The 25,684-nt window shown below is 42.5% G+C and overlaps 1 long non-coding RNA gene across 1 annotated transcript; it reads right to left on the reverse strand.

The window, feature by feature from the left end:
* Window positions 1–22,048: 22,048 nt before the first annotated feature.
* On the reverse strand, window positions 22,049–24,189 carry LOC141582249 (uncharacterized). The gene is made up of 3 exons (XR_012515062.1): window positions 24,110–24,189; window positions 22,955–23,001; window positions 22,049–22,275 (listed from the first exon to the last, which is right to left on the reverse strand). It is a non-coding gene; the product is annotated as an uncharacterized LOC141582249 (long non-coding RNA).
* Between the last annotated feature and the right edge of the window lie 1,495 nt (window positions 24,190–25,684).

The raw sequence follows: 25,684 nt of genomic DNA on the forward strand, positions 1-25,684 counted from the left end.
GGGGCACCAGCCACCCCCAGGCCCTGAGCCGGTTTTCTGCAAAAAAGGAGCCTTTCTTGGGCTCAGAGACCAGCAGCTTAGCGCCAGCTGTGTGTGGCTGGAAGTCTGTTTAGTGGTAATAACTACATTCTAAAGTGACCCACAGTAACCTCTGCAACAGAGTTGAGATGACCTTCCCAGAAATAATGGGTAGATTTCTGCTCTGCATGTGTTCAGACACATGCAACATTTGCGCACATGTGAGAACTCATGAGCTCCTAGGAGTTTCAGGTTCTGCATCTTTAACTGCTGGCTTTTGATGAAAAAGGAAAATTATTTTTCAATTTGGACATCAGAGCTTTGGAAAGGAATTTAAAGCCATTTGGTGTGAAACTGTCTTGAGGCTAGAACAAGGTGTGTCTTTCATAGATGCCAGATTCCAGCTCTCCTCCTTGGCTTGTTCGTGGTTTCATTTCATTTTTGTGGGGTAGGAGGAAGTGTTGGAAGAAGAATGTGGAGTCTTGATTTTTATCTACCATGAAACACCCAGGTCTGCAGTGAACTGAAGAAACAGAGCCCCTCCACTGGGCTTCCACCAGGGCAGGCCACTGCAGACACACAGCCCAGGGCATCATTGGGGCTTTGGTCAGGGACCCCACCAATGCCTGAGGAACTAGCAGTTATGCAGTTCCTGGACCCCAGGAATGAATCCTAAACTGAGCGTGGTGACAGAACCGCAAGGCTGAGAGGTCTGGGATTACAGGCACCTGCCACCACGCCCAGCTAATATTTGCATTTTTAGTAGAGACGGTTTCACCATGTTGACCAGGCTGGTCTTGAACTCCTGACCTCAGGTGATCTGCCCACCTTGGCCTCCAAAAGTGCTGGGATTACAGGTGTGAGCCACTGAGCCTGGCCTCATTTTTGTATTTTTAATAGGGATGGGACTTCACCATGTTCGCCAGGCTGGTCTCGAATCCCTGACTTCAAGTGACTCACCTGCCTTGGCTTCTCAAACTGCTGGAATTACAGGCATGAGCCACCATGCCCAACTGAGAAAGATATCACTGATGAGCTATATTTAGGCTGAACCAGAATGACATGAAGTGATAAGATGGAGAAATACCTGTGGAAAAACTGCCAGGGCATGGAAACAGCCAGTACAAAAGCCTCAAAGCAGAATGAACTGGGCTCACTGGAGAAGGAAGGAGGCTGGTGTGGCAGGAGATGAGTTCAGAGAGCTGGGGCCTACCTCATACGGGCCACCCTGCGGAGTTTGGGTTTGATACTGAATTTAATAGAAACCACTGAAGGGTTTTAAACAGGTGAGTGATGTGACTTAGTCTATATTTTCTAAAGATCATGCTGTCTCCACTCCCATTCTGCCTTTACTACCTTGGTATAATAAAGTAAGTCTTTATCCATCAGAGTGTAAAATAAAATGTAGTGTTTAAGGGTAACAGATAAAAAATGCTTTGGTGACCTTAATTTGGTGACTTCTAATGTACCAGTTAAGTGCAGATACAAACAAAACTGCAATCATAGTATGATTTCAGTTTTGGTTAAAAACATGGTACAGAAGAACAATGGGAATAAATGGGCCAAAAATGTTAACAATGCTTGTCCAAAGGTGTTGGCATTAAGAGTGAGTTTACAGTTTTGCAAATGAGCACACATTTCTTTTATAATCAGAAGAAGATTTGTTTTAAAATGTAGACACCAGGCTGGGCACGGCAGTTCATGCCTGTAATCCTGGCACTTTGGGAGGCCAAGATAGGTGAATTACCTGAGGTCCAGGAGTTCAAGACCAGCTTAGCCAACATGGTGAAACCACATCTCTACTAAAAATATAAAAAAATTAGTTGAGGATGGTGGTGGGCGCCTGTAATCCCAGCTCCTTGGGAGGCTGAGGCAGGAGAATTGCTTGAACCAGGGAGGCAGAGTTTGTAGCGAGCCAAGATTGTGCTGCTGCACTCCAGCCTGGGCAACAGAGAAAGACACTGTCTCAAAAAAATTAAATAAATAAAATGTAGACACTGATGATTGCCAATGCCTTGAATACAGTGTTGGGAGACTATATCTACTAAACACTTTCCCCCTACCATCTTATTTTGGAAATTTTAATCTAAAAATCCCATAAAAACCCTAGAAGAAAACTTAGGCAATACCATTCAGGACACAGGCATAAGCAAGGACTTCATGACTAAAACACCAAAAGCATTGGCAACAAAAGCCAAATAGACAAATGGGATCAAATTAAACTGAAGAGCTTCTGCAAAGCAAAAGAAACAATCATTAGAATGAACCAGTAACAAACAGAATGGGAAAAAATTGTTGTAATCTACCCATCTGACAAAGGGCTAATATACAAAATCTACAAAGAACTAAAACAAATTTACAAGAAAAACAACCCCACAAAAAGTGGGCGAAGGATATGAACAGACACTTTTCAAAAGCAGACATTTATATAGCAAACAAACATGAAAAAATGCTCATCATCACTTGTCATTAGAAATTCAAATCAAAACCACATTGAGATACCATCTCACACCAGTTAGAATGGCGATCATTAAAAAAAAAAAACTGGAGACAACAGATGCTGGAGAAGATGTGGAAAAACAAACACTTTTACACTGTTGGTGGGAGTGTAAATTGGATCAACCATTGTGGAAGACAGTGTGGTGATTCCTCAAGGATCTAGAAATAGAAACAACATTTGACCCAGCAATCCCATTACTGGCGTATACCCAAAGGATTATAAATCATCCTATTATAAAGACATAGGCACACGTATGTTCACTGTGGCACTGTTTACAATAGCAAAGACTTGGAACCAACCCAAATGCCCATCAATGATAAACTGGATAAAGAAAATGTGGCACATATACGCCATGGAATACTATGCAGCAATAAAAAAGGATGAGTGCATGTCTTTTCTAGTGACACGGATGAAGCTGGAAACCATCATTCTCTGCAAACTGACACAAGAACAGAAAACCAAACACCACATGTTCTCACTCATAAGTGGGTATTGAACAATGGGAACACATGGACACAGGGTGGGAAACATCATACACTGGGGCTTGTTTGGGCATGGAGAGGGCTAGAGGAGGGAAAGCAGGTGATGGGGGGGATTGGGGATATAACATCAGGAGAGATACCTAATATAGGTGACGGGGGGACAGATGCAGCAAACCACCATGGCATGTGTATGCCTATGTAACAATCCTGCATGACCTGCACATGCACTCCATAACTTAAAAGTATAATTTTTTGAAAAAGCAATTGAAACTGAGACATTAAAAAAAACTTTATTCACTCCTTTAAAATAATAATAAACCCATTACATGTTAACATAATTTAATTTTTAAATAAAATATAAATTTCCTCAAAGTAAAAAAAAAATCATTTCCAACTTCAAGTTTATTGCAGGCAAAAAGGTGTGATGAGAATTTCATCAACTTTCTTCATCATATATCAAAATGATAATATGATTTATTCCAAAATATTTTGTATAGAGTCTCATTTTATGACACTGGTATTTTTTCCTTTACTTGGAAATGTAAGGCTTTTGTTAGCTCTGTTTGTTTGTTTCTTTGTTTTTGAGATGCAGTTTGGCTCCTGTCATCCAGTCTGGAGTGCAGTGGTGCCTGCTCTGCTCACCGCAATCTCCAGCTCCTAGGTGCAGGCAACTCTGCCTCAGCCTCCTAAGTAGCATGCCTGGCTAATTTTTGTATTTTTAGCGGAGATGGAATTTCACCATGTTGGCCAGGCTGACCCCAAATTCCTGTGCTCACCCAGCTCAGCTTCCCAAAGTGCTGAGATTACAAGTGTGAGCCACTACGCCCAGCTTCAGCCTTTAAAACAAGAAAGGAAAGCTGGACACGGTGGCTTGCACTTGTAATCCCAGCACTTTGGGAGGCAGAGGTGGGCAGATGACTTGAGCTCAGGAGTTTGAGACCTACCTGGGCAACATGGCGAAACCCCACTTATGTAGATAAAATACAAAAACCCACCAGTTGTGGTGGTGTGTGCCTAGTCCCAGTTACTCTAGAGGCTGAGGTGGGAGGATTGCTTGAACCTGCAGAGTCAAGGCTGCAATGAGCTGTGATTAAACCACCGTACTACAGCCTGAGGTTGCAGTGAATCATGCTTGCACCACTGTACCACAAACTGGGTGACAGCAAAACTTTGTCCCCCCAAAAAAAATTGCAGTGAAAACAAAATTTGCCATCTTAATTTTTGTAACTATATGTTTCACTAGTGGTATGCATATTTACATTATTATAAAAAAGACCTTCAGACTTACATATTTCAAATCTAAAACTCAAGCACATCAACATTTGCCCATTTTATTTTCTCTCTAGTCCTGGACAAACATGCTTCCACTTTCTGTTTCTGTGTGTTTCACTACTGAAAATATGTGTTAGTTGGTTACTCACTTCTTTCAGTTAACATAATATTCTCAAGGCTTATCCTTGTAGAATGTGACAAAATTTCTTTTTAAGGCTGACTAGCATTCTATATATTAGAGACAGGGTCTCATTCTTGCCTAGGCTAGAGTGCAATGGTATGATCTCTGCTCACTGCAACCTCCACCTCCCGAGTTCAAGCAATTCTGTTTCAGCCTCCTGAGTAGCTGGGATTGCAGGTGCCTGCCACTATGCCTGGCTAATTTTTGCACTGTTAGTAGAGACAGGGTTTCACCACGTTGACAAAGCTGGTCTCCAACTCCCGACCTCAAATGATCTACCCGCGTCAACCACCCAAAGTGCTGGGATTATATGTATGAGTCACCATGCCCAGCCTTGTTATTTTTGAGACACGATCTCACTGTCACCCACGCTGGAATGCAATGGAGTGATCAAAGCTTACTGCAGCCTCAACCTCTTAGACTCAACAGATCCTCCCACCTTAGCCTCCTAAATTGATGGGACTTTTCTATTTTTCAAGTTAAAGGGATTTTTGGCCAGGCACGGTGGCTTACACATGTAATCCCAGCACTTTAGGAGGCCAAGGTGGGTGGATTATCTGAGGATAGAGTTTGAGACCAGACTGACCAACATGATGAAACCTCATCTCTACTAAAAATACAAATATTAACCGGGAGTTATGGCAGGTCCCTGTAATCCCAGGGACTCAGGGGTCTAAGGCAGGAGAATCACTTGAACCCATGAGGTGGAGGTTGCAGTGAGGTGAGATTTCACCACAGCACTCAGCCTGAGCAACAGAATAAGACTCTATCTCAAAAAAATAAAAAATCAGCTGAGAGTGGTGGCACATGCCTGCAATCCCAGCTATTTGGGAGGCTGAGGCAGAAGAACTGCTTGAACCAGGGAGGCAGAGGTTGCAGTGAACTGAGATTGCATCATTGAACTCCAGCATGGATGACAAGAGCAAAAATCAAAAAAGAAAAAAATCAAAGCATACCGCTACAAAAATACTAACAAATCACGAAGGAAGACAAAGAGAGGAACAAAGAAACTACAAAACAGTCAGAAAACAATTAATGAACTTATAATAGTAAGTCTTTATCTATAAAAATTACTTTAAAAGTAAATAGAATAAGCTGGGCATGGTGGCTCATGCCTGTAATCCCAGCACTTTGGGAGGTCGAGGCAGGTGATCACAAGGTCAAGAGATTGAGACCATCCTGTCGAACACAATGAAAACCTAACTTTACTAAAAATACAAAAAATTAGCCTGGCGTGGTGGCACATGTCTGTAGGCCCAGCTACTTGGGAGGCTGAGGCAGGAAAATTGCTTGAACCTGAGAGGCAGAGGTTGTGGAGAGCCAAGATCATGCCATTGCACTCCAGCCTGGACAAGAAGAGTGAAACTCTGTCTCAAAAAAGAAAAAAAAAAAAAAGAAAGAAAAAGGAAAAGGAAATAGATTAAGCCCACTAATCGAAAGACACAAAATAGCAGAAGAAAGAAAGAAACAATTCTCAACAATATGTGGCTTACAAGAGACTCACTTTTGCCTTAAGGACATACTTAGACTAAAAATGAAATAATAGAAAAAGATAGTTTGGTGCGGTGGCTCTCACATGTAATCCCAACACTTTGGAGAGCTGAGGCAAGCAGATCACTTGAGGTCAGGAGTTCAAGATCAGTCTGGCCAACACACTGAAACCTTGTCTCTACTAAAAATACAAAAAATATTAGCCAGGTATGGTGGTAGGTACCTGTAGTCTCAGCTACTCAGGAGGCTGAGGCAGGAAAATCTCTTTGAGTTCAGGAGGCAGAGATTGCAGCAAGCCCAGATTGTGCCACTGTACTGTAGCCTAGGCAACAGAGTAAGACTCTGTCTCAAAAAAAAAAGGAAAAAGAAAAGATATTCCACACAAATTATAGGCAAAAGAGGACAGGGCAGGTATACCTATTGCAGACAATTAGATTTTGGTCAGATTTTGTCATAAGAGACAAGATCACTATATAATAATAAAGAGAGCAATTCATGAAGAGGTTATCACAATTGTAAAATATATGACAACATTGAAGAACCTAATATATAAAGCAAATATTAACAAAACTGATGGTAGAAACTTACCGCAGTATAGGAACAGCAGGGGACTATTATATTACACTTTCAACACTAGATAGTCCATCCAAACAGAAATTAAGTAGGGAAACAGTAGATGTGAATCAACTATAGATCAAATAGACCCAATAGGCATTATTTCACTCAACAGCAGAATACATTCTTCTCAAGAGCACAAGAACTTTCTCCAACACAGATCATACATTGGGCCATAAAATGAGTCTTAACAAATTTTTAAAGTTTGAAATTGCCAAGCATGGTGGCAGGCACCTGTAATCCCAGCTACTTGGGAGGCTGAGGCAGAATTGCTTGAACCCAGGAATTGGATGTTGCAGTGAGCTGATATCATGCCAGTGTGCCCCAGCATAGGTGACAGAATGAGACTCCACTTCAAAAATAAACAAATAAACAAATGGAATGATAGAATGTGTGGTTATTTGCCTCTTAATATTTTAAAATCAAACATTTAACACTGTAATTCCGCTTTGTACCAGAATTCATCAGAAACAATCTTTTTAGCTCCATGATTTTATTTTTAAATTTAGCTGAACATTATAGCAAAACTAAAATTTACAGTTTTCTCCTGCCTTCCCTGAAGAAAAGCCCAGGGAGTATTTTTGTTTTGTTTTGAGACAAGTGGCCAGGCACAATGGCTCATGCCTGTAATCCCAGCACTTTGGGAGGCAGAGGCAGGAGGATCACTTGAAGTCAGGAGTTTGATACCACCCTGGTCAACATGGTAAAACCCCATCTCTACTCAAAATACAAAAAAAAAAAAAAGCTAGCTGTTATGATGCACACCTGTAACCCCAGATGCTCAGGAGGCTGAGGCAGAGGCATGGCTGGGGTTTCACACTCTGTGGAGTTGGCAAGAGCCTGGGACAAGTGGGAGCCCCACCCCTTCACAGTTGGTGGGGGGGGGAGCTCCCCAGGTGTAGCTGCAGCCACCCAAGTCATGGCTGCAGACCTGGGCCTCCCTGTGCTCTTAGGGGGCTGGAAGCTGGCAGAGGCCCCACCCTCCTGGGTGCAGCTGGCCTCCCAAGTCAGAGCTGCAGACCCAAGCCTCACTCAATGAAGCAGGCAGGAGCCCGTGTCAAAACCGCAGTTGTAGACCCAGGTATCTCTGCATTCTTGGGGGCCTGGGAAGGTCCCCTGCTCTTGCAGACTGAGAAGTGCCTGCTCCTGCTGCCTGGCTTCTCCCCGCTGTGAGCATCCACTCTGACCTCAGAGCAAGTTCAAACCTGAGCCTGGGCACTGTCACAGCCTGACTGGGTGTGCACATGCTTAGGGCAGTGCTGACACACCAGACCCCTGCCAACTAGGCCCCTTCCAGACTCTGGGCACTAAAGAGCATAAGAGGGAAGCTGAGAGGGGCTGAGAGCAGCTTCACACTGTCCTGAGGGCATCCCCTGGCACCTACAGCCTGGGCTCCAATTTCAGAAGGCATACAGGTTCCTGGGTGGAAGGGGGCAGGTCCCTGGTGAGGCTCTACCTTCAGGCCAATGAGGGCATGAAGGCTGAGAGATGGGCTGCCAGTCACATGGATTGGAAAAAAAACTTGTGGTCCCTTTTTCAGGCCCACCCATGGTCACCCATGGATCAATCAGCATGCCTTTTCTCCCCTTTGAGGCCCATAAAAGCCCCAGGCTCAGCTGGAGATGAGCAGACATTGGAATGACCAGCTGCAGAGAGAAGCTACCCACTCCAGGGCCTCCTCTCTATTGAGAGCTGAACACACATGAGGACCACCCTGCCTGCAGAGAGGGACTACCCATTCCAGGGCCTCCTCTAAGCTGTTTTGCCACTCAATAAAGCTCCTCTCTCCTTGCTCGCCCTCTACCTGTCCACATACCCCATTCTTCCTGGACACAGGACAAGAACTCAGGACCTGCCAAATGGCAGAGCTGAAAGAGCTATTAACAGAAACAAGGTTGAAACACACTCCTTGCTTGTCATATTGCTGGCCCTTTTGGGAGCCCAGATCTGGGAGCTCCCTGAGCAAGGGCTGTGACTCCCTCTTTGGGGCCCTGCCATTCCTGGAGTCTCCACACTTTTGGACAGCACCATGTTCCCCAGTGGCAACTGTAGAAGTTGCTTGTGGAGCACCTGATCCAGCTGTAGCCTCGTAAAGAGCGGGCACCTGTGCTGGCACCTAGAGCTACCCACCTCACTGTAGCAGCTGGCATGCCTGACTCTGTGCAGCAGCTGGACCCCATGCTCAGTTGCTCACACACTCCTCACTGCTCCACATCTGGCTCACCCTTGGCAGGTATCTGGGACAAGTGGGATGGCAGGCATGGGATCCAGGCTGATAGCATAAGCCAAGTGCAGCCTGCCAGGCTGAATGGATGGAATGAGTCCATCTGGCCTGAGCAAAACTTGGGAAAAGGTGCCATCAGCCACAGAGGTTTCCACCCAAAAAAGCAACACCCCAAGGATCCTGTAACATCATCACCCACAGGTCATGCCCTGTCACCAGACAGGTTACCACACTGCCACCCCAACTAGGATGGCCACCTGTCCAGGTTTTAACACTGAGAGTTTCATATCCCAGAGAACCCTTCAGATATGACCTAACTGGGATGGCTGGTCACCTTACCCCCTCCCCTGCCACCTTGAGGTGGACAAATACTAATGAATCACCCTCTCTGAGCACTTGCCTGTGTGAACAGCCTGCCACCATTCCCACAACTCACGGTCAGTCAGGGGCAGAAGGAATGGTGATAAAAGCTACTTGAGACCCGAGGGTTTATCCAGATGTCAAGAAGAAAGAAGGAATAGATGCCTTGGGCATTTGTTTTTGATTTGTTTGTTTGCATCCTCAATATATTCTCCTTCTCTGTAGAACATCACTCTCATGTTCCTTTGTGAAACAAATGACTCCCGATCTCAATCCATCCAGGTGGAGCTGATGCAACCCTGTGACTCCAGAGTGGGCTCACCACCCCTGCCCATCCCATTGGTGATTCCACCACCCTGCCTAATGCAAGGATGGAGAAGTAGGCAGAAGATCCAAGCCAGGACAGTCATACTCTGTTCATCTGTTTTGCATTGCTATAAAGGAAGAGCAATGCAAATGGGTAATTTACAAAGAAGTGAGGTTTATTTGACTCACAGTTCTGCAAGCTGTACAAGCATGGCCCCACGATCTACTCATCTTCTGGTGAGGCCTCAGGAAGCTCTGACTCATGACAGATGGTGAAGAGGGAGCAGATATGTCACATGGAGAGAGGAAGCAAGAGAAAGAGGAGGAGGTCCCAGACTTTTTAACAATCAGCTCTCACAGTAATGGGGATGGAGCTAAGTGATTCATGAAGATTCACCTCCATGGTCCCTCCAGGCCCCATCTCCAAAACTGGGGATCACATTTCAATATGAGATTTGGAAGGGACACACACTCAGACCATATCACATACCAAGAACTTTTGATAAAATTATCGGGAAAGAGAAAGGTGAAGCCAGTGTGGCATAAATGTGGGGGTTTCCATAGGATGGCATTTCTCACCAGAGGGGAGAGCATGGCTGAGGATATCTCAACATAGAAGCACTGGTCAAGACATGGGAAGACAAGGTTATAAGATGATATCCCTCAAGCCACTGGATTCAGCTGTGCTGAAAAGTCATCAACCCTTGTATGTTAGAGTTGAATAGGCCAATATATGCCTCATTCCTTCTCCTTTTTGTTTAAACCTGTAGGGGTTAGATTTTCATCCCTGGAACTGAAACTGTACTAACAAGTAAAGCACATTCGTGGCCAAAGGAGAAGACTTGGAATGAAGATTCATAAAAGCCCCAAATAATGGCAGTAAGCCTGCAGCATGGTGGACCAGGTGAGATGAGCCTCTGTGTATCACACTTGGGGCCAAGAAGCCTTGCTGTAAGCTGGGTGACGACCAAAGTGGAAGCTAAATTACTCAATGTATTCAGCGAGACAACTTCCAGTTTCCTTGGATAGATGTGCTCCAGGGCCATCCACAGGAGCCTCACTTCTCCCCAGACCCAGACCCAACTTTGTCCACTCCTGAAAAGTCCAGAATCAAAGAGCTTTGGTCAATCAGGACTCGAAGACACCATTAATACACTCACTTTTTCTTTCCTTTTGCATTGGCCAAGTATTGCATTGTGAGCATATTCTCATGGATGAGGTGCATTCTCATGCAGGTATAAGATAAAAAGTCTGGCCATGTGGAGAAATAAAATAACCTCGATTTACAAATGAGGATGGGCCCAGGAAGCTCTGTGATGCACCTATGTTGTAGTGAGGGTTCTGTGAAATAATGAGCACACAGCGAACACTGCCTAGTACTTTGCGAGTGCTCCAGAGTGTTTCTGGTGCTGGGCTGCTCACGCCACACTGTGGATGCCCGTCTGCTTCTGCAAAGGCTCCTGCATTGATCTCAGAGGACCTGAAAGGCAAGGACCATACCAACTGCCTCCTTTTCCTGGAAGCCTAGAACAGGCTCTGTGAAGAGTCCGGATTAGCAGTTTAATGAAAAGAAGAATGGAGAACAAGTTGGGGTACCAGTGTGTCAGGGGACTCAGAAAGGGTCTCTGAGGGCAGATGATTGACAGAGGGGTGGCCCCAGATTCCCCCACCCTCATTCCTTACACCTAAAAAGCAAGAAGTCCAAGGCCAGCCTTGGACAGAAGGTTGGGCTGATTATCCTGGGTCATCTGTCAGTGCAGACCTGGCCTCAGGGGCTGTGGGATCACACTGAGGTGAGAGTAGCAGGTTCTGAGGAGCAGGAGTTTCTTCTCTGCTTGCCAAAGGCCATCCTGCAGCTGGACTCAGTCATTCCTGCTGCCCCCATGGCATCTCCCTGCCCACACACTGTGTAGGTGTCCCTGTGTTCTGCATGCCCCACACTTGGAAGTACCCTCCTGTCTCTGCTCACTTTTCAAGAATCCAGTTCGTAGACATTCCATTTTCACAAAACACTTGATATCTGTCCTGCTCCCAAGTGTGAGCATGGCCTAACCCACTTCTCACCCACTCTTGCCATCATGTGTCAGCACAATCTGCCCCCTCAAAGAGGCTCATCAACTAATACTCAGCACATGTCAGCAGGCTGCTCTGGCCCTCTGGTCTTCATGCTAGGACAATGCAGTCATAAAAACCTTGACTGGTTCAATGTTCATCTGAAATCTCTGCACAACACACCACAAAAAACAAAGCACCTTAAATGATGGCTCATGGTTTTTTGGTCTTGTTTTTGTTTTGTTTTGTTTTGTTTTTTTTGAGATAGAATTTCGCTCTGTCACCCAGGATGGAGTGCAGTGGCATGAGCTCGACTCACTGCAACCTCCACCTCCTGGGCTGAAGCAATTCTCCTGTCTCAGCCTCCCAAATAGCTGGAATTACCAGTGCATGCCATTATGGCCAGCTAATCTTTATAATTTTAGTAGAGATGGGGTTTCACTATATATAGACATGGGGTTTCACCATACATAAATATATACTTATATATATAATGTATATTTATATAAATCTTTGTTTATATATATAAATATACATATTTAAAATATATATTAAATATATACATTATATAAAGAATAAATTTGTTTATATATCTTCATATATATTTATATATTTCTTTATATTATATATATCTTTACTTCTTTTTATATACATCTTTATACATATTTCTTTATATATATCTTTATACATATTTCTCTCTCCTCTTTCTCTCTCTCTCTCTCTCTCTATATATATATATATATATATATACACACACACACATATATATATATACACACACACATATATATGGAAATAATGGCCCAAACTTCTCAAATCTGATTTTAAAATGTTAATCTACACATCAAATAAAGCCCAACAAATTCCAAGTAGGATAAACTCAAAGAGCTACACACACAGACACAGCATAGTCAAACTGCTTAAAGACAAAGAAGAAATCTTCAAAACAAGAGAAAAATGATTTATCATGCCAAAAGTATCCTCAACAAGATTAGTAGCTAACTTCTCATAAAAAACTACAAATCTCAGGAGACATAGGATGACATATACAAAGAACAGAAGAGGAAGGTTAATCAAGAATTCTATGTCCAGGAAAACTAACCTTCAAAAATGAAGAGGAATCAAAGACATTCCCAGATACACAAGAATGAAGAGAATCTATTCCTAGCAGATCTACTATAAAATGGGATTCCTTTAAACTGAAACAAAATGACCCTAAACAGTGACTTGAATCCACATGAAATCAAGAGTACTCTCAGGTAACTACACAGGTGGCACATGTTACAGTCTCCACTCTACTTTTATCACTATATTCCTTACTTCAGTTAATACAAGAGCCTTAGGTGTCTATTTCAGCTCTTATTCACATCCATTCCTTCAACTTCATTACCATGTCCATTCCATTCCCACTGTCATTTATTCATTCACAAAAAGATGTATTTATATATCAAAAATATAGCCATTTGCACATTTTAATAGGTAACATTTGTTTCATGGAGATATCCTGAAATCCCAAATCAAATTCAGTTAAAGTACGTCAAGGTATCCTTGTATTCTGTGTTGAATTTTAGCAAAATTGCCCATCTCTTTTAAAAGTTATCATAGTCTATACATAAATTTGAAATCCTGTAAAGGCTGTGTGCAAAAGAGGGTCTTCAAGTTGCTTATAAAATTAAACATACATTTCCCATGTAATCCAGAAATCCTCCTTATAGATATTTACCCAAGTAAATTGAATACTTCTGTTCACACAATAATATGTACACAAATATTTATAGCAGCTACATGCATAATTGCCCCAAACTGGAAACTACCAAGATGTCTTTCAATAGGTGAATACAAATGGTAATATAGCCATGTAATACAATACTGCTCAGCTATATAGAGTAACAAGTTTTTATTCACACACATGCACACACACAAAAATACTGACCTGTTGAACAAAATTAATAATGTAGTGTAATATTTACAAATTACGTAGAAGTAAAACATATAACAATAGTACGAAGGTGGGAAAGGAGAAGTGGAATTACACTGCTGTAAATGTTCTTAAAGTGAGAAACAGTATAATGTCTCCTGGGCAGACTGTGCTAACAATGTCTACTATAAACACTCAAGCAACCACTAAAATGCAAAACGTAGTTATAATTAACAAGCCAACACAGAAGACAAGGTGGAATCATAAATAATATTCAGTCTAAAAGAAGGCAGAGAAAGGGACAAAGGTATACAAATAACAGATAGGACAAACAGAAGTACAACGAGATCTAAATCCAAACCCAATCATATCGCCATGATGATCTCCTTTTCCAGGGAAGGAAACAAAGACCCAGAGAAGGAAAGGAGCCTGCCCAAAGTTACGGAGAAAATGTGGAGTGGGCCTGGCCTTCAGCTCAGCCTGTGGGGGCCTGTGCTCCTCACCCAGTGGGGAGCTTTCCCTCTGGCTAAAGACCTGGAAACTTCAGTTCCCCAGCATTTTGCCTACTGCTGGATCCATTGGCCCATATGCACACAGGGCTGAAAGGGGCCCCAGCAGCGACATGTTCAACCCCTTCATTTTACAGCTGGGAAAACTGAAGCCCTAAGAGGCAAAGGGGCTTGCCAAAAGGTCACATCCTGAAGTAAGGTTACAGCTGGTATCACAGCCCAGCTGCCAGCTGAGTCTCTCTCACCTCCCCAACTTGCTGCCGCTCCCGGGATCCTTCCTTCCCCCTACAAACTGCTGTGGCAGCACCTGCCCTTGGTTTTCCCTCATGTCCCGGCAGGCATTGATAAGAGTGCTCATCATTGCCTTTTAATCATCTTGGAAATGCTCCTGAAGTGCTCTGCAGGAGCCATTTATTTGAATTTCTTCCTCCGTATAAGTACGTTCAGTCATCTGTCTTCCACAATCAGTGAACGCTGGGCTTCTGACAGTATTAGTGTCTTCTCACTTCTCAGAGGGCTCTTGGCCCATCAGAGCTGAGAAGCCCATGAGCGATCACTAAAGTATGCTGGGGAAACTGAGGTTGGGAGAGGAGGGACTTTCTCTAGGTCACCTTGCAGGTGAGTGGCTGAAGCAGAACGTGAACTCGGGTGTCTGGGTGCCTGAATTCTGCTTTTTCACTGGAGCTTGCATCTGCTTAGCCTCAAATGTGGCTTTGAGACCCAATTTCCAGGTGGGGTCATGATGTCAAGGTCACCTTTTTTCTGCCCCTGAGCACCAGGCCATCTGATTATTTTTTAAAATAGTTTCATAAAATAAATGATTCACACCGTTTGTGAAACATTCAATTCATACCAAAATACAAAGGAACCGACTGTAATGAGCATGCTGAAGCAATGCCACTAGCTTTGGAGGAAATATTCTGCTAATCATCCCTGGCTGGTTGTTCTTCACACCCTAGTTCATTCCCCATCTCCTCCTGTCCAGCTCTGCACCAAGGAGGCTGCCCTGTGTGCACTATGTCAGGGACTCTCGTGACAGCTGGCTTCTGTTGGGTTCAGCCAATGGGAGGTGCTGCCAGGAGACTAGAAGACAGGAGGAGAGAAGGTCAGGGTATTTCCTCCTGTTTTTTCCTGGATTCAACTTCATGTTCGCAGGTGCAGGCTTATGCAAGGAGCATGTAGTCATGGTCAGGGGAGGCGATGTCTCCTTCACTCCTCAGCTTCTCCCCAACATGCCACCCTCCCTCCCCTTCCCCTGCATTAGCTTTTGCAGAGGACTCTTCAGGACCTGGCATTGTCTATTTCTTTGTTCTTCATAGGTATCCCCAGCCACATTGCAAATTCCATGAAGCTAGGCTGGAGTCTACCTTGATCACAAGTGTACTCCAAGTTCCTAGATCGGCACCTCTAGGTGCTTAATAAATAACTGTGTTAAGGATGATGGGACAAATGCAGAGATCCAAACCTGGAGGAGGATGCTGGAGGATACTGGAGGAGGACGGCAAACACTCAGTAAACCATCCTATGGGTACGGGGGTGGTTTAGGGAGAAGTCATGGAGGAGAGGCCTGAGCAGAATGCAGGATGGGAAGGGGCAGACCTGGGTCAACACTCAGTCACTTCCTCCCTCCCTCAATCATCAGACATTCTCTGGGCACTTTCTTTTGTTATTTTTTGAGACGGAGTCTCGTTCTGTTGCCAGGCTGGACTGCAGTGGCACAATCTTGGCTCACGCAAACTCCGCCTCCCAGGTTCAAGTGATTCTTTTGTCCTGGGCACTTCCTATACCTTCTATGCCCCAGGCACTGAGATGGAAGTAAATGCTGGGCATGTCAGACCCTGTACCTCCCCAAAGGAGCTCTCGGTCAAATGGGAGGGACAGATACTCCCCTAGGAAACTGAGATTAGGGAGAAAAGAGCTGTGGAAGGGTACGCAGTGACTGCCACCAGAGTAAAAGCAATATTTACTAAGCTACCAAATTCCCTGGGCCTTCGACTTTCAACCAAAAGAGTCCAGCTGCTTTCACCTAAGACGGAATGTAGTTGCTTGTAGAGCTGGGAGAGTCACCAGGGAATAGCCTCAGGCACAGTTGGACTCACAGGCTCCAATGATATCACTGGATCGCTCATACTCCTTATGTTTCTCAACATTTTGATTCTGTGCAGGAGCATCTTTCTCTTTGCTATGGGATTTACTCATGAGGCAAGAAAGGGAAGCTGGAAGGGAAATCATAACTACTGGCAGCTCCAAGCTTAGCTCATCCCATCTACTGACTCTAGAGGGAAGAGAGAACGGCTCTCTTATAGCCATAGATAAAGTTTCAGTCAAGGATTCTATTAGGCTGATTTTGGTCACATGTTCTTCTTGGACCAATCACTATTTCCTGGGGAGAATGGATTGCTGTGATTGGTTTAGTCTAAGCTGATACCTCTCTCTGAGGAGAGAGGTGGGATAGTCACTGACTATCTGGTCAGACTATCAGGGCCTGAGTGCAGGAAGCTTACTTTCCCAAAGGAAGGGAGACAGGAGTGATAGGTGCCAAAAACAGAGGGGGAAAGAGATGCTGGATGAACCAAAGCAGCCCAAATGCAAACTTCAGGAGATATTATGATTTCCTTTTATAAATAAATAAACTGAGTCTCAGAGAAACTAAGAAATTGGCATAAATTAGCAAGTGGCACAATAGACCCTTGAACCCTTCTCTGCTGAACAAAGTGCCCCATGTTTTAGTCCATGGACAGCAGTGCTTCCCAGGAATACTGGCCTCTGCAGGCATCTCAGCACCTCCTGAGTTCCAGCAGGTTTAAACTCATAATTCCAGCCAAAATAGGAAGATTCTCAAAGCTCAGGCATTCAGGTCCCTCACGGGCCCCATGGCTTGCAAACCTAACCTTCATGATAGATTTAAGGCCCCCTTTCGTCTGGATCACTGTGTCCAGGAAAATGCCGCTCCTGCTACTTCTTGTCAACTAAGCCATGCTGGGAGTGAGCACATCAAAGGGAACAGAGACTGTGTCGGTGTTGCCAGGGGCAACATCAACCTGGAGGTGCAGGGAACATTAAGATGGCTGAGGTGTGAGCTGCCTGACGTGAGGATGTTCTCCAGTGAAGCACACAGCAGACTCAGCCAGAACCTCTGCAAGCCCTCCCTTCTCCCTGGGCTCCTTTTCAGCAATCAGATCCTCCTATCCCTCCTGCCAGTCCCAACCTGTCCATTTCATTTAAGGGACTGATTCAAAGCATACAGCTCAAGAGGGCTAGAGGGACCTTGTGGATCCTTTATTCCAACCTCATTCATTTTACAGATGAGAAAACAGGGCCCAGAGAGACCCAGACACTTGTTCAAGGTCAGAGAGTAAGTCGAGGGTGAGGCTGAACCAGAGAACATCAGGACCCCTAGACGGAGGTTATCTCATGTTCAAGTCCTGACACAGACACTTTTACATGCATGTTTAATCCTCACACAACGACCCTGTGCAGTGGGTGTTATTATCCTTATTTTATCCTTGGGTAAAAGAAAGCTCTGAAAAATTAAATGCCATGCTCAAGGGCATAGAGCTGAGTTTCAAACTGCTTTGATTAGCACAAAAGTAGGAAGACATCAGTAATAACATCACAGTGTATATTTCAAAATAACTAGAAGAAAGAATTCTGAATATTCTTACAACAAAGAAATAAGTGAGGTGATATTTTAAATACCATTTCATCATTGCACAATGCATACATGTATAAAAACATCACAGAGTACCCCCATACATGTGTACAATTAAGTGTCAATTGAAAGCAAAATTAAAAAAAGAAACTGCCAAGCTGTTTTCAAAGTAGTTGAAACTATTTTACATTCTCAAAAGCAGCTTGTGTGAGTTTCAGTTGCTCCATAGTCTTGCCAATAGTTTTTAAAATTTTAACCACTGTAGTGAATGGGTGCCTCCTAGGGCACATTTTGCAATGTCTGGAGACATATTGGTTTTTACAATTTGAGTAAGGGAAGAAATAATACTGCCATTTGATGGGTAGACCAAGGATGCAGCTAAACACCCTACAATGTACAAGACAAGCACCCCAACCCCCACCTTCCTGCAACCAAGGAAATATTGTGAGGCTCAAAATGTCAACAGTGCTGAAGCTGGGAAACCTTAGTGGAGTGGTATCTAACTGTGATTTTAATTTACCTTTTCCAGTGGCTAATGATGAACATCTTTCCACGTACTTAATTTAAAATACTATTTATAATAGCACCAAAAAATAGGGATAAATTTGAGAAAAAAATGTACAGGATGAAAGCCACCAAATATCAGTAAAGAAATGAGAGAAACTAAACAGAGGAACTAAAGAAGTAAATGGGGAGATATACTGCATTCCTGGATTTGAAGATTCAATATTGCTAATAGGTCAATTTTCACAAAACTGATGGATACACTCAATGCAATTATGATAAAAATTCTAGCAGGGCTTTTAGAAATTGACATAGTAATTTAAAAATGTATATGGAAATGTAATAGACCTAGAATAGCTAAAACAACTTTAAAAAAGAAAAAGGTGGAGGATATCCAATACCTGGGTTTCAAGGTTTGTTAACAAAGCTACAGTAACTACAGTATTGATGGTATTGGTACAAATACACATCTAGATCAATGGAAAAGAATAAAGCGTCCAGAAAGAGGCCACAACAGATATAGAATCAACTGATTTTCAACAAAACTGCAATGCTGAAATGACAAATCCCCTAAATGAGGAAAAGAATAATCTTTTTATGAAATGTGCTGGAACAATGGAATAGTCATCTACAAATAAAACAAAATAAAACAAAATAAAACAAAAACACCTTGACACTTACTTTGCTGTATATACAGAAATTAACTCAACATCATGAATCTAACAAATCACCAAACTGCTCAAAGCAACTATAAGAAGAAATTTTAATGACCCTGGATTTGGCAGATTTCTTAAATGGGGCACTAAAAGTCTGAACTGTAAAAGGAAAAATAAATAAATAAATTGGACATCACAAAAATGTAAAACTTTTGCTCTTCAAAAGACACAAAAAGGCAAGCCAAGCCAAGGAGAAAAACACTACTCATAAAACCCACATTCAACAAAGAACATTTACCTATAAACAAAAACCCCCTACATTCCCAACTGCACATGATAAATAGTTCTAAACAGATGCTTCAGTGAAGGAGATTAACAGATGGCAAATGGTAATTACTGAGCTTTTTACTCTTGATGCTAGTTAATGAAACTAGACTGCTCTCCTAATACTGCTGAAAATAACATCAGCAAAATAAAAAGAAAACAGCTGTGTTTCCCCAAAGCCACAAAAAGCAGATATTATTCTGCTCCAAAAATATATTGCAAAACAATATATATATATATTTTTTTAGTGGGAATGTAGATTGGTGTAGCCATTATGAACAGAATATGGAGGTTCTAAATAAAGTTTAAAATAAGCCAGGTGAGTTGGTTTGCACCTATAATTCTAGCACTTTGGGAGGCTGAGGTGGGAAGACTGCTTGAGGCTGGGAGTTCGAGACCAGCCTGGGCAACATAATGGGACTCCATCTCTATATTTAAAAAAAGATATTAAAAACAAAACTACCTGTACCCCAGTAATCCCTCTTCTAGGCACACATCCAAAGGACATATAATCACCATGCCATAAATATATCTGTGCTACCATGTGTATTGCAGCACTATTCACAGTAGCCAAGATATGGAAACAACTTGGGTGTCTGTCAATAGAGAAATAATGGATAAATAGAATATTATCCAATCTTTATAAAAAGAGACATCCTGCCATTTGCCACAACATGGAAGAGCATGGAGCATATGTTGCTAGGTGAAGCAACCCAGACACAGAAAGACAAATACTGCATCATAAGACAAATACTGCATCACTTCACTTGTAGGTAGAATCCAGAGAGAGAGAGAGAGAGAGTCAAATATACAGAAAGAATAAAACAGGAGTTAACATGGACATGGGAAAGGTAGAGATGGAGACATGTATGTTAGAAGTTATACAGTAGCAGATACATAGGATAAACAACTCCAGAGATCTGATGTACATGACAACTATAATTAATAAAACTATACTATATTTGGGATTCCTGCAAAATAAGTAGATTTTAGCTGCTCTTGCCACAAAAACAAATAAAAATGGGTAACTATGAGATGATAGATATGTTAACTGACTTCACTATAGTAACCAGTTTACTTGGGGAGGAGAATTATCTACCATAATGGAAGGTTCTAAGCATGTGATATCAAATCCTGTATGATTTCTTTCTCTTAAATGAAAAGTGGCTCAAACTTGAGGCTGTTGCCAAGTTATGGAGATGACTGTAGCTTAGCCTTGGAAAAGTGCTCTGGATAGTGTCACGGGAGACCTGATTTGTGCATTCTTTCCTTCCAAGGAGGGTGGGTAATAGGTTGGGTGAAAGCATATTATTCATATCTCTGTACATAGGGAATTTTGAATAATCCTCAAAAGTATGTTTAAGTCTATGCTTTGGTAGGTAAACTGGCCTAGACACACATATTATTATTAGGTATTTGGGAAAACTTGTGATATGAGTAGAAGCAACACACTCTCAAATACTGTGAACTAAACATACATTTAGGTTGATGAAAGGAGGGAAGCCATGGGAATAGCAACATTAGGTTTCTTTCTTGTGCATTTTCCTTCACATTTCAAAGGCCTTCACAGTAAAAATATACTTGCGAAGAGAGGTATGAAGCTGAGAACTTCTTTAACATTCTGCATATGGGAAATCAGAGATAGTCTACAAGAATACTATTCATGCTAATAAATTCATCAAAATTGCAGAGTACAAGGTTAACACTCACTCAAACGGCAGTTGTGTTAATATGCATTCAATATAAATAATCCAATAGTAAGATTACAAATGTAATTCCATGGATAATAACCTCTGAAACCATTGAATACTTAGAAATAAATCTAACCAATGAGATGAAATACTCGTAACCTGGTAAGAACAGAATGTGACTGAAAAGAAGTAGAGAAGGTACAAATAAATGAAAAGGCATCCTGTATTCATAGACAGGAAGACAAAACCTAATACACAATACTACAAAATGATCCAAAGACGCACAACAACTACTATCAAACTGGTAACAGCCATCTGTGCAGAAACGGAAAAGATAACCCAAATTTTTTTATGAATTCTCATATGTTTCAAATAATCATAATAATGTTGAAAAAGAATAGCGTTGGAAGATACGCATTCATGAGATTGAAATCTACAAGAGGAAAAGATAGAGAAATTCAGACAGCAGGGTCCTAGCATGGGGGCACCCGTAAGTATCAGAGATACGGAATAGAGAGCCCAAAATCCAATGCACACATACACAGTCAACTGATCTTCCACAAAGGTGCCGAGAAATGGGAAAAGGAAGGCCTCTTTAACAAATGACGGTAAAACTGCATATCCTCATTTGAATAAACAAACTGAGCAGTGTGCTCAAGATTGTGCTTCTTCCTCCATTTACGAGACACTGGAGCTTTACAATGAACCCAGAGCGAATCTTCATCCTGTCCCCCATGCCCAGAGAAAGTCCTTGATATCAGGAGTAAACAGCAAGGACAGACAAATGAATGTGCTGCCATGAAACCTAACAGTTCAGAAGGTGAGGATCAGTTTCTCCCAAGCATCTGGACACACTGTGGAAGAACTGTTGTCTCCAGGATTAAGTAACTACAGAACTGTGTCCCAAACCAAAGGCTTTAACATTTTGCAGTGGCAGAAGCAGAGGCAGAAAAGAGGTGTCCTCAGAAAGACCATCTTTAAATAATAAAGCAAGAAGAGGTGATCACAGACAGGGTACTCGCACTTCTCACCACTATGACATTAATCTCTGACAAGAACAAACTTCATCCATGTGTTCTTTTTCTTCTCTTTCTACATGTTCACTAAGCCTCCCAAGCAGCAGGCAGAAGCTGAAGTCTCCTGGGCACCTGCTTTATTAGATTCCACCTGTAATCTTGTTGCCTACCTGGAAAGGTATCTTCTTCACTGTTGAGATTTTCCAGAATCCACTCTTTAGAACCACCAACATCAGAGTAAGTCAGAGAGAGGTACACTCACTTCTACTCCAGCTGAAGCCACGTTGGCTCACACATCCCATGGCTGGTCCTCTGGGTTCACATGCAGTCATACAGCCCCTCTGATCAGAGTTATACACTTGCACAATTATTAGCTCTCACTAGACTCCCAATATTCTTTAACCGGAACCCAGAATCAGGTTTCTATATATTACAACGAACAAGTTTGTTCCTCAGCAAGTGAGCTACTTCAGGGTACATACCATAACCAGGGAGTTATGAACTCTGCAATTAGACAAAAGAAGACGCCATGAGGATCAGATTAATTCTTCTGTGCACCCCCGCGCCCCGCCCAGATCTGTTAGTCTCTTGATGACTTCAGAAAACTAGTTGTAAGACAATGGTTGCGTCAAAGGCCAAGAATCAAAAATGGTAGTACAGAGGACACCTGTGGAAAAGACAAGACCCTTTCCCACAGAATTTATCTATGAAGTTTATTTACATTGGCAAATACACAATGCCTAAACCGAAGAGGAAAACTGGTGTTGAGGAAAATTCCTCTGCATTACAGTTGATAATGGATGCTGTCATTTAAAAACATTCAGATACATCACGTATCCAATGGGAAGACACTCCCACTGAATTCCACTCCCACAAAGAGAATGGGACATGTGGTACATAATGTGCCTTCTCAGACTATCACAATTAACAGAAGGAAAGAAATCAAGAAAGAAACAATTCTTTTTTAATTTTGTTTTCTTTTGAAGTTTAAGTCTCAGGATGTATGTGCAGGACTGTGCAGGTTTATTACATCGGTGAACATGTGCTATGGTGCTTTGCTGCATGTATCAACCCATCATCTAGGTTTAAGCCCTGCATCCATTAGCTATTTATCCTGATGCTCTCCCTCCCTGATCCCCACCTGACACGGCATTCTTTACAGGACAGAAAAAGGGGTTCTTACCTCGTCATCATCCTCAGAGGTGGTGCTCCTGAAATCCTCAGGAGGAGCTGGAGGGAGACAGAATAAAAGTCAGTCCCCTGGTGGCTGAAGACTGTGAGTAACTCAGGAAGCTTTGCTGGGTGTGGCATATGGAGTGTGGGACTGAAGATTCTGAGACGGTCTCAGAGAAACAACTATGGTCAAAGAGTACCATGAGGGAGTCTCACCAGTTATCTTTCATCTTAGACAATGCCAAAACCTGATAATACTCTTGCATTACCAATTCCCAAAAGATATTAACCAATCAAAAAGCAAGGCTTAGATGTTTGCTGTGATACAGTCAGGAAAAACTGGTCTCCTGGGAAAAGTAATCATTAAATACCAGAGCAAGAAACAATGGTTACAAATGCAGCCCATAAAGCCCATGGACACACATCCTCTCATCTCTATTTTATTAAAACACAACAGGAACAAGTCAGACCTCTACAGCTATTTTTGTTTTTGGTTTTTTTTTGGTTCTGGCTTCATAGCCCCCTTCCTAGGTTCCAAATCAACAGGTGTAACCTAAATGCTCCCAGAAATACTCCTAGGGTATCATTTTCATTTTGTTTGTTTGTTTGTTTGTTTGAGACAGAGTCTTGCTCTGTCACCAGGCACTAGGTTGGAGTGCAGTGGCGGGATCTTGGCTCACTGCAACATCTGCCTCCCGGTTTCAAACAATTATCCTGCCTCAGGCTCCCGAGTAGCTGGGACTACAGGCACACACTACCATGCCCTGCGAAATTTTGTATTTTCAGTAGAGACAGGGTGTAGCCTTACTTTTATTATAGAACAGCCTTTAACAGGAAATGGATCACAAAAGGAAAGGAACATACATTGAGTGCTGACTATATGCAAGACATTGTTTTAGACACCAAAGCTGTCTTCTCATTTAATCTCTGCAATCGCTGTGTGAAACAGGCACTATTCCTGACTTATTTTGACACTGAGGCTCAGAGCAATCTATAAAACAAACGACAATGTGGGTAGCCCCAGTAATTGTCCCTGTTTTTTATAACCTGTTCAGTATTATAAGCATCTACACTTCAGAAAAAAGAAAAGGCATAAAAAGGATACAATAGTAAAATAAATAAAAATTTCAACAAAGAATAAAAGGAAAAATAGCCATTCTCTTACCTCTCTGGATGGGCATGGAACTTCACCAGACTGCTAGAGAGCTGTCTCTCTGCTTCTAAGTCCTCACTGAACTGACTCTGTTCATCTACCAGTCCTTCTAGCATCAGCAGCAACTGAGAGAAGAGAGAAGAAGCAATACAAAAATGGCACAGTGAGACGGGAAGCCACAGTTCATCTTGAGAAACAAGAAAATGCATCAGCACATACCATGACATAAAAAGCCCGCTATCTTAGTACTTAAGCTTTTGACAGTATTGTACAGTTTTCAAATCAATATCATATTCACTATTTTTTAAATCTTTAAAACCCTGTAAGGTGGAATTCAAACATGGGAGCAAAAAGGACAAAAAGGAGAGAGAAGCTAGCAGCACAGGAAAGCAGCTGAGAGAAAGGAGTAAGAGGGAAACGGGACAGGCAGGAGGGAAACATACATAATAGGGGTTACCAGTATTCTTCATTCATTCAATCAATATTTATTGAGCACCTTCTATGGGAAAGACTCTGTTCCATGTTCTAAGGGAAAGCCTACTATCTAGTGGAGGAAAAAGACATTCATTAATCATAGACGTGTGTCATTGTGAGTGTAACAGTGCTATAAAGATAACGAGCTACGATCATGTATAACCAACAGAGTTGTTTAAGGCACAGTTGAGAGCCAGAACGGAGAGGGGTGAGTAGTTAGTGAGAGAGATGCTAATGGAGACAGGAAGTACAAGCAAGTAAGTCTGTTGGAAAAGAAAGGATAAACAGGGCTGGAGCTACGAAGAAAGTTGGGGCAAAGGCAGGGGCTTCTTTCTCTTTTTTTAACTGGGAGAGATTTTAACATGGTAAAATGCAGAGAGGAGAAAGATTCAGCTGAGAGGGAGATGACTTATGCATGAGTGTGAGGGATAACCATTGGTATGTGTCCAGAAGAACTACTGCTCTTTACAGAACCACACATCAGAAAGAGGCATCTACAACTGCTACTGATCAAAGTAGGAAACTTTAGAGGTTTCCCGATGAAATAACATTTATGAAAAACCAATACCACGGTTTATTTCACAGTAGAAAAACAAGGTTTGTGCTGGGTGTGGTGGTATGCACCTGCAGCTCCAGCTACTCAGGAGGCTGAGGCAGGAAGATGCCTTGAGCCTGAGTTTGAGGCTGCAGTGAGCCATGGTCGTACCACTGCACTCAAGCTTGGGTGACACAGTGAGACTCCACGTGTGTGTGTAGAGAGAGAGACATTGAGAGAGAGAGACAGACAGAAAGAGAGAGAGAGAGAGAGAGACAGAGAGAGAGAGAGAGAGAGTCTCTATTCCAATGACTTACCTGTTGTCTTTGTTTTCCTGAAATTTCTTGATCCTGGGATTCTACTGAAGCAACTTTTTGCCAAAGAAGTAATACTTTTTGGTCAGGCGTTCTACAGCTGGTATGTCTTCAGGATAACCAGTTGTATTTGCAGGTCCTGGAAGTCAAAAAGTAAGTGTAAACATGAAAATAGTAATAAAAGTATTATTCAGTTGAGGAGCAGAGGAACAAATGTTCTTGAGACAGTCTGCCTGTACTTTCAAGTGGGATACTGATAGGCAC

The sequence above is a fragment of the Saimiri boliviensis genome, chromosome 19 (assembly GCF_048565385.1).
Source record: "Saimiri boliviensis isolate mSaiBol1 chromosome 19, mSaiBol1.pri, whole genome shotgun sequence".
Lineage (NCBI taxonomy): Eukaryota > Metazoa > Chordata > Mammalia > Primates > Cebidae > Saimiri > Saimiri boliviensis.